Below are 9,124 nucleotides of genomic sequence, written 5' to 3' on the forward strand. Positions count from 1 at the left end.
TATGACGATGTGATTACTTGTTGGTTTATTTTTCTGAAGTTTTTATAAAATGAAAGAGGTTCATTGTTTATCTTCTTTGAGGTGAAATGAACTTCAAGCACTCCTGCCACAGAATGGTGATTCTTCTTCATATTCTTATCATGTCCAACTTTAATTGATCTGAAGAAATAATTTAACTTTAATTGATCCTTCTGTAAGTGTGATATGTATATGTTAGTTTGTGCTATTCTGTGAACTTGTTGATAAATTAAGATACAATCATCCAAGAAACCAACATTTTATCATTTTATAATTAACTAGCAGAGTACCCACCCTGCGGGTGGGTCGAGTTTGTGCGTCACTTTTATGTGCGCTGAAAAGTATAGCCTCTATATTGCAAGAAGACTTGTGATGTTTGTGTGGTTTGTTTAAAGTGTCGAAGCTGTCCAAAGGGTCGAAGTAATTGAAGTTGTCATCACGGTATTCAGGGTTCTAAGGGTGCAAAGGGTATGGTCTAATCGAAAGCAATCTTGAGGGTCTACATGGGTCTTTAGGGGTCGAAAGGAGGTATCGATCTCAGAGGTCGAAAGGGACCAAGGGGTCTATAAGGGTATTAAAGTTTATAAAGGGTGTGTTCCAATAGTAGAGAGGGGGTCTATAGGGTATAATGGGGTTTTAAAGGGTATGTTCCAATAGTCGGGGGTCGAGGGGTCGCAGCAGTTTGAAGGGTGTAAAGATCTCAAGTGATCTAAAAGGCTATATCGGGATCTAAAGGGTCATAAAATATCTATGGGGACGAAAGGACACATTTCAATATTTATTCGGGTCTAAAGGGTTAAATGTGTTTATTGGATTTCAAGAGGCCTTGAAAGTGTGGAAGGATCAAAGGGGTCTAAAATATGTGACTTCTTGAGGAGTCTAAAGGTTTAAAAGGTACATTCCAATAGTACATAATTAATAGATGCAGTCAAGGTGCAACTGATGTTCAAACAGTACGTAATTATTAATCGACACTCGACAACACGTGAACCCGTTGGATTCCCGTTGTGACAGCGGTTGATGAAAAAATCGATCATTTCAAGAAAAAAAAAGACGGCTCTCGCGAACTATACCGCTGAAGTTGTTTGCATTGATCAAATACTCCCGAAGAGTACTTGACTGAATCGGGAATTGATTTTTTAATAATCTTTTTTCATTGCCTGATTTTAACGAAACGTGATACTGCACACCGCAGACGAATGGTGAGTAAGGTGGCCCTAAAATCTTTATGCTATCGTGTACCGTTTCGACTGTATTTTGGGAACATACATACATACATACATACATACAAGATGAGAGTTTTAGTAATATATAGATAGATATAGGCACGTCTGAATCTTTCTTCACGGCCGGCTTCACCATGTTTTTGTTTTTCTATACCACTGTATTTCGATAATTTTACCAACCTGTATTAGTAATCTTCTATTTATAATGATGCACTGTTTGTCTGTAACATTCCATTACACCCATTGGTGAGACAGTTTGCCTGACTTCAACCACAATTTAAATCTTTAAACAAAAACAAACAAAAAAACCATCATATGGCTGCCATGTTGGTGCTTACTGCGATGCAAAGCCAAAAACATCTCCGGAGCAGTCATATTTACAATCGCTATTCCCTCCCTTTAAGTTTTCCCTTCAGTGTAAAATGGCCAAAGCGACAGTTAAAATTATTTTCTCTTGAACGACTTGAACAGGGACCATAAAAACCATGTCTGTCTTTGAGGACTTCCCAGAATCTCGTGACATCGTGAAAGAAAACATCCGTCTATTTACTTTTAACAGATTTGTGTGTATATATGCATCAGGAAGAAGATAATTGGTTTGGAGTGGTTTGTTGACACAATTGACCTTTTAAATGTCACTTGAAAGTTGCAATGCCATGAGGTTTCCTTCTGCAATACCGTTTGCTTTTATGAGCGGGAGGAAGGCAGGATAAAGTTGAGGTTGGGAGAGGGGTAGGAGGAAGAGCAAGGATGGGACAGTTAAGACTCGGGAGGGGTGGGTTGAGGTGTGGTGGTGGGGAGGAGATTAATGCCTTAGGTTTGGGAGAAGTGTGAGGGTTTGGGAGGTAGGATGAAGGTTGATGACTTGGGGTTTGTGAAGTGTTGGGGTGAGGGGAGGGGGGTTGAGTTGAGGACTTTGTTACATTTCATGAATATTCCATAGGTCCCTGCTTGTAAATTTATGAGGCTGCCTCTCCGTGCTGCTCCATTTGATGTTTCTTTGGGATGAGCTGCTTATTCTTATTTTATCAGTCCGATCCGAACCCGAAGCTCACGACACGAAGATCCCAGGTTAGAATCCCATCTTTGGGGCTCATTTGTCCATCGTGTAATCGGTTTCCTGAGGTAGTGATGGCAGTGCACTACAAGGATTGAAGTGAGGAGGTTGAGAGACAGATGGAGACAATTCCACAAGCAGGATAATGAGGGATGAATGTTTATGCTTTTCTCATGTAAATAAACCGGAGAGATATCATTTGTTTTTATTGAACAATAAATATTGCATGAGTATGAACAACTTGGAAGAAAGTGATTAATCCAAGGATTATAAGGTCTGTTCTGGAATGTAAAGACAGCAGGACAGATTGGGAGAACCACACAGACGGTGCTGGCACGACAATCTCTCTCTGACTCGGCATCATCAAAATGGATCCTTTTCATTAACTATCGAAGACCACTGGCTTGAGGTAGGGAAATTGTTTTTGAAAATCTGTTTGAAATTAATGGTGAAAGTAAAGTGTAAGCGTTGTATCTCTTCCCCTCTCCAGTAAAGCATTTGTTCTTTTTTTTTTTTTTTTTTTTTTTTTTTTTTTTGTATACCTTGGTCGAGGCTCATATGAGAGCGAACACACAACTCACAGCAAGGAGGCATGAGACAAGAGGGGCGGCGGGAGTGGAAGGGACAAAACATTGGGGAACAGACACAGGTGAACTGTGGAAGGGAGAGGGATGGGGATGGGACGGGGAACATGGCGAGGGGAAGATGGACATTAAAGGGACTTTCAGGAAGGAAAGCAGGAGAATTGAAGGAAGTGGGCTTGGGTGGATTATCGGGGTAGAAAAGATCGAGGATTTGGATGGGGGGAAGATAAGAGGTGGTGGTGAACAGCTGTTTTGAAAGCCTGAGGGAAGAATGGGAAAGAATAGAGTGAGGAAGTTTATTCCAAAGGCGGGAAAAAGAGGAATGAAAGAGTGAAGATGAGCAGTGATTCGTGATTTTGGTAGTTTTACCAGAAGGGGGTTGTTGGCGGACCTTGAGCGCCTCTGTGGAAATGTGGTTGGGACAAATCACAGAGAGAGCAGGGGGGCAAGGCTGGAGAGGAGTCGGTAGAAGACAGAAAGACCACCGACCAACCTGCGGTGATTGAGTGAGAGGCCCAAAGACTCAGCTTCATTGCGGGAGATGCCAATGATCTTAAAAGCCCTGGTTTCGACAGCGTTGAAGTCGAGAAAGGTGGGAGGCAGGAGCACCAGCCCAGAGGGGAGAGCAGTACTCCATCAGGCTACGGACAAAAGCTTTGTAAGTGGTCAGGAGCTCAAGAGGGCCGAGGAAGGACTTTGCACGACGGAGGATTCCCAGTCGGCGACTGGCTTTTGAGGCAAGGTTGGAAATGTGACTTTCCCAGGAAAGGTCATAGCAGATAGTGAGACCCAGAAGCTTGAAAGAAAAGACTTCTTCCAGAGGATTGTTGAGAAAGTGGATGGGGGGTTTTGTAAACGGTCCTTTCGAAGAGACATAGTGAGAGTGTGAGATTTGTCTGGATTGAAAGACATGTTCCACGTGTTGGACCAGTTTGTGATTTTATCCAGATCTGCAGTGAGCGAAGAAGCTGCTGCTTGCCGGTCTGAGGGATGACAGATGGTACGGCAGAGGGTGGAGTCATCGGCAAAGAGAAATAGAGGATTTTCCAGAGAGTCCGAGAGATCATTGATGAAAACCAGAAAAAGAACAGGGCCCAGAACGCTACCTTGAGGAACTCCAGCCTGCACAGGAAGAGGGGATGAAAGAACTCCATTTAGGGCCACACGTTGACTGCGACAGGAGAGGAAGTCTGCGAGCCATGAGTGGAGATGGCCTTGAATACCATGGGAAGAGAGTTTGGTGAGTAGGGCAGGGTGCCAGACTGTGTCAAAAGCACGTGATATGTCCAGGGATACGGCTCGGATTTCCTGTCTGGCATTGAGGACCTCCATCCATTGATGGGAGAGCAGTAGCAGCATATCTAGGGTAGAGTGACCTGGTCTGAAACCAAATTGATGATTGGAAATCAAGCCATTGGAGAAGAGGAAGGATTTCATGTCTGAAGCGATGATGGATTCCATAACCTTGCTGATGATTGGGAGAAGGCTGATTGGTCTATAGTTACAGGGATCTGTTTTTGCACCTTTTTATGCAGGGCAGTGATGTTAGCAGATTTCCAAGCAGATGGCAGATGACCTTGGGAAAATGAGAGGGTGAATAGAACAGAGAGAGGGTGAGCAAGAGCAGAAGAGCAGGCTTTGAGGACACGTGGGCTGATGCCGTCTGGACCGGTTGCAGAATCTGACTCGAGGTTTGAAAGCAAGCTCTCCACCTTGTCAGGAGAAAAGGATACAGAGTCCAGGGACAGTTGGGTGCGACTGGGTAAAGTGGGTAGAGATAGTGATGGGTTTGGGACACAAGATTTAGCTGCAAACACCGAGTTTAGACATTCAGCTTTATCACGTGTGGAATCAGCAGTGCGGCCATTTGAGGTAAGGGAGGGGATGGAGGGGGAACATACACCAGAAACAGATTTGATTAAACGCCACCAGGATTTTGAGGAGGGAGAGAGGTTTGAGAGTTCAGACTTGAGATGAGAAAGATGTTGTTTTCTGGCTCTCCTGAGGGTAGCTACACACTTGTTCCGAGCTTTGTGGAAAGAACTGAGATTGCTCTCAGTTGGGTTTGCTTTCCATGAGGCAAAGGCAAGTTGTTTCAGGACAACTGCCTCGCCACAAGCTTCAGTAAACCAAGGGCGGGAGGAAGGGTAAGACAACTGAACACGAGAGGGGATAAATCTGTGCATGAGGGAGAGCAAGTTTCTTTGAAAGAATTCCCAGGATGAGTTGATGTTTGAGAAAGTAGTGATAGGAGACCAGTCTGTAAGTTTGATGGCTGCTCGGAGACCCTGCCAGTCGGCTTGAGTGAAATGCCAGACTCGACGGCGGTGAGGTGGTTCTCTGATAACAGCCAGAGAGATGTCCACTTTAACAAGGACGTGGTCAGAAGAACCAATTGGAGCGAAGGAAGAGCAGCAGATATTGTCAGGGAAATTTGTCAAAATCAGATCCAGAAGAGATGGAGTACCATTGGTTGAGATCCGGGTCGGGAAGTTGACCGATTGAGTCAGTCCCAATGAGTCACAGAAAGCTTTTGCTGATGTCCCATGGCAGGTGAGAGAGGTACCCACACCTAGCCAACTGGCGTGATGACAATTGAAGTCGCCACATAAGAGGAAGAGAGAGTTTGGATGAGAAGATAGAAGATGGTCCATGTTCTCGGAGAGTGAGGTGTAGATGGAGTCATCACTGTTCGGTGGACGGTACAGTACACATATAAACATGAGGTGGGAGTGGAGGGGAAGCCGAAGCCAGAGGTATTCCTGGGGGTGTGGGGAGTGAGAGCAGTGCAGGGAGAGTGAGGAATAGAGTCTTTGATGAAGAGAGCAACACCTCCACCAGGACGAGGCTCAGGTCTGTCATACCGTAAGAGGGAGTAACCAGGGAGAGATACTTGGGAGTCAGACACGTCTTGGGAGAGGAAAGTTTCTGTTAGGCAGATAATGTCTGGTTTGTCAGTGGCAACCTGCATGGAAAGATCTGAAAGGTTTGAGCGAAGGCCCCGGATATTTGAGGTCCACACTTTTAATGAAGAGGTAGGGGAGGAGGCTTTGGGTGCAGGAGGTGGAGGGGGCGGGGGAGGGTAGGACGAGGGACGAGGGGGGAGGTAAGGAGGGTTGCTGAAGGAGTGTGGGGTATTGCAGAATAGCGAGGGGAGGGGGCCGAATGAGGAGGAGAAAAGGCTCTGTGGTGCTGGGAGAGAGGGGGACAAGAGACAAGGAAGATGGCAGTTGAGTATTTGAGGAGGTGGAGTGAAGAGATGGAGGTGAGAGGGCAGTGGAGGGAGGCAGGCTGGTGGATGAGAGTGGGGCAACTTAGAGAAGGAAGAGTGAGGGGGATGAAAGGTGGGAGAAAGGTGAGGGGGGAATTTTTGAAAGAGGTGAGAGGGAGGCTTGGAGGGAGAAGAGTGGGATGGTTGCTTTGAGAGTGAGAGAGTGAGGGGTGAGGGGGTGAGTTGGCACTGAAGTTGGAAAAAAGAATGGTTGATGGAAAGCTAGCATCCATGGCAAACTGTGGTTTTTAAAAGTTTTAGGTCAGAGATGCGATTTAACACAATTCTTGATGGATGCAATGAAGGCGAATTCAGAGCATGGAGAGAAGAAGCGCTGTAATAGTTGGATTTTTTAGGCAAGGAATGAAGGAGAGGTCGAAATGAAAGCAGTCTGTTGAAATAGCAGAAGAGTAGTGCATTGTGAAACAGTAAAGAGTACCACATGTGTGAGAGAGGAAGATGAAGCATTATAAGATCGTTTTTGTTGTTAATATTAATGTATGAGAGAGTTCAACAGATTAGGTCATGGAAATGTAAAAAAAAAAAAGAAATCGAGGAAGACGAGGAGGAAGTTAAGAGGAAGAAGAAGTAGCAGAATCGGGAGAAGGTGAGCGTGTTGTTGTTGTTGTTGGGTATATATATATTTTTTTTTTTGAGATAAGAAAGAGATTAGTTGGGAGAATGGGGGATGTTTGGAAAGTGGGGAGGATGAAAATTGAAGGTAATGGGGAGGAAAAACAAACAAACAAACAAAAAAAAACGATCGAACACCAAGTGGAACCGGTAGGCCTCAAGCCTAGGACTAGGCCTCAAACACCAGGTAAGAACGTCGACATAAATACTCACAAAATAGCACGATTTTTGAAACAAAACCGAACTAGGAACACACATTAACATGTAGGTGAGAAAATTAAACAGTTAAAACGGGACAAATAACAACCGGAACTTAACTTTGAGAATGTCAGCAGGGAGCCCCGAAGGAGACCTCTTGCCGCTCAAAACCGGAACCGGAATCTTAAACTTAATATACAGCTTTTTTGTTCTACTTAAAATTAGTCATTGTTTGTGTTTGTGCTCCATCATTCTCATTGCACCACGCAATTTATCGCCAAGTCCTCTTACGTTTTACATTATAATCACACAAGAGTTTAACTGGATGTGGATTGGGTTTTCAATCACACAATACTCTTTTCCTGTACGTGTGCATGTATGAACCTTCTACTATGGAGAATGGCTTCATTGATCACCACCAAATAGTACAAACATGCTCGAGATATTCAGGGTCAGGAGAGGGGCACAAAATAAATCCACCTGCGAGTGTTGTGCGACAACTTGCAATTCTCACCTGTACAAGTGGTTTAACCACTGATCCTTGTCGTGGAAGGAGCGGGTATTAAGACCATTCATTACTCCCTGAAGGAATGGGTTTAAGCCATCCCATAAATTTGGGTCTACATCTTTAAAAGAAACACCACAACAAAAAGTTTCTAAACAAAGAACCTGAGAATGAAAAAAGTGATTTACAATCACAAATTGACGACATAAACATGAAAAACAAAAAAAAGAAGTGAATGTTTAACATGAAGGTTTAACATCTATGTTTTAAGTTTAAAGATCAGGGGAGGGCGAGAAATCGGTCTCCCACGACCACAAATTATACGGTCGAGTTTCTCCCCCATTTGGGGAAATTGCAAGGGTCAACCCACCTGGAGTGCATCGGGGAGATCTCGCTCTGAGAGCACCGTCTCATTGATCACGGTGTATCTTCTGTCAAGTACGTATGATTTGTTCATCACACTGGGTACCTTTTCTTACTCCGAACACCGTCTTCCTTCACCGGGACCCGATGCATTCCATCTGATTATTTATTGAGTGAATGTTTAAGAGTGAATGTTCCACTAACTTTGTAAACATATCCTAATTGGAGTGATTGGTTCGATATTTTGAGAGAGATATTTGTAGGATTTCTCCCTCCGCTGCTGTTTTGAGCCGATTAAAAACGAGTTCGCAATGTGACGCCCTTCTCGCATGATGACGCAGAGTTGAACTTCGTGACATCACCACGCCCACTGTTGAATCGCGATTTTTATTTATTTAATTTTTTTATTGCTCACTTGTTCATTTGTCACAAGAATCTCTTTAAAGTGATTCGTTCGCACAATTGCTTCGATCGAAGAGATTTCTACGAGGATTAAGATTGAAACTGCAGTGGGAAACAATGAGAAGCTGATGTTTTGGGTGTTAACCCTTCATCGGAGCAAAAATCACTATTAACACCCAAAAGGACTCTTCGCCATATTTCCCATCATGGAATGGTTCTACCTGTGATATGTCCCAAAACTCCTCTTAACTCTTTCCTTCACTATACAGTACAGTGGGACCCCACTATTCACGATTCGCAGACCGTGCTTTTCGCAGTTGATAAAATGCGACCTGCTTCGACATTCACGGCCCTGTGCTTCATGCATTTGCGTTTTTTCCGCAGTTTTTTTGTGTGCATATTCGCAGTTGTTTCACATTAAAAAAAAAAAAATTTGCCTTTTTGCGAGTGTATTCCTAGGTTTTTTTGCAGGTGTATTCATGGTTTTTCATGTGATTTTTTTTTAGTTTTCCCTGATGTCACTAACTGCCAGAAACATATTACGGTTTCCCCCATTGAAGCAATGCCCCGACATTCGTGGCATTTTCCAGGAACTTATCCTCTGCAAATGGCGGGGCTTTTGAAATTATTTACCATAATTCTTGTCGTCCTCAATGCAAATCAGACTCATGAGAAGATAACGATACAAGAAATATCTGTGGATTAGAGGAGTTGGGTTCATAACATTTTCTGTTCATACAAATCGCTTCATATGGCAGTAGATCACACACACACACACACACACACACACACACACACACACACACACACACACACACACACACACACACACACACACACACACACACACACACACACACACACACA

The 9,124-nt window shown here is 44.0% G+C and overlaps 1 non-coding gene across 1 annotated transcript; it reads right to left on the reverse strand.

Annotated features, from left to right (window-relative positions):
• Positions 1-7,774: 7,774 nt before the first annotated feature.
• On the reverse strand, positions 7,775-7,938 carry LOC147033371 (U1 spliceosomal RNA). Its single transcript, XR_015055674.1, has one exon. It is a non-coding gene; the product is annotated as a U1 spliceosomal RNA (small nuclear RNA).
• Positions 7,939-9,124: the final 1,186 nt, after the last annotated feature.

The sequence above is a fragment of the Eptatretus burgeri genome, chromosome 2, assembly GCF_056783735.1.
Source record: "Eptatretus burgeri isolate ZD-2024b chromosome 2, Ebu_testis_v1, whole genome shotgun sequence".
Classification (NCBI taxonomy): Eukaryota; Metazoa; Chordata; class Myxini; order Myxiniformes; family Myxinidae; genus Eptatretus; species Eptatretus burgeri.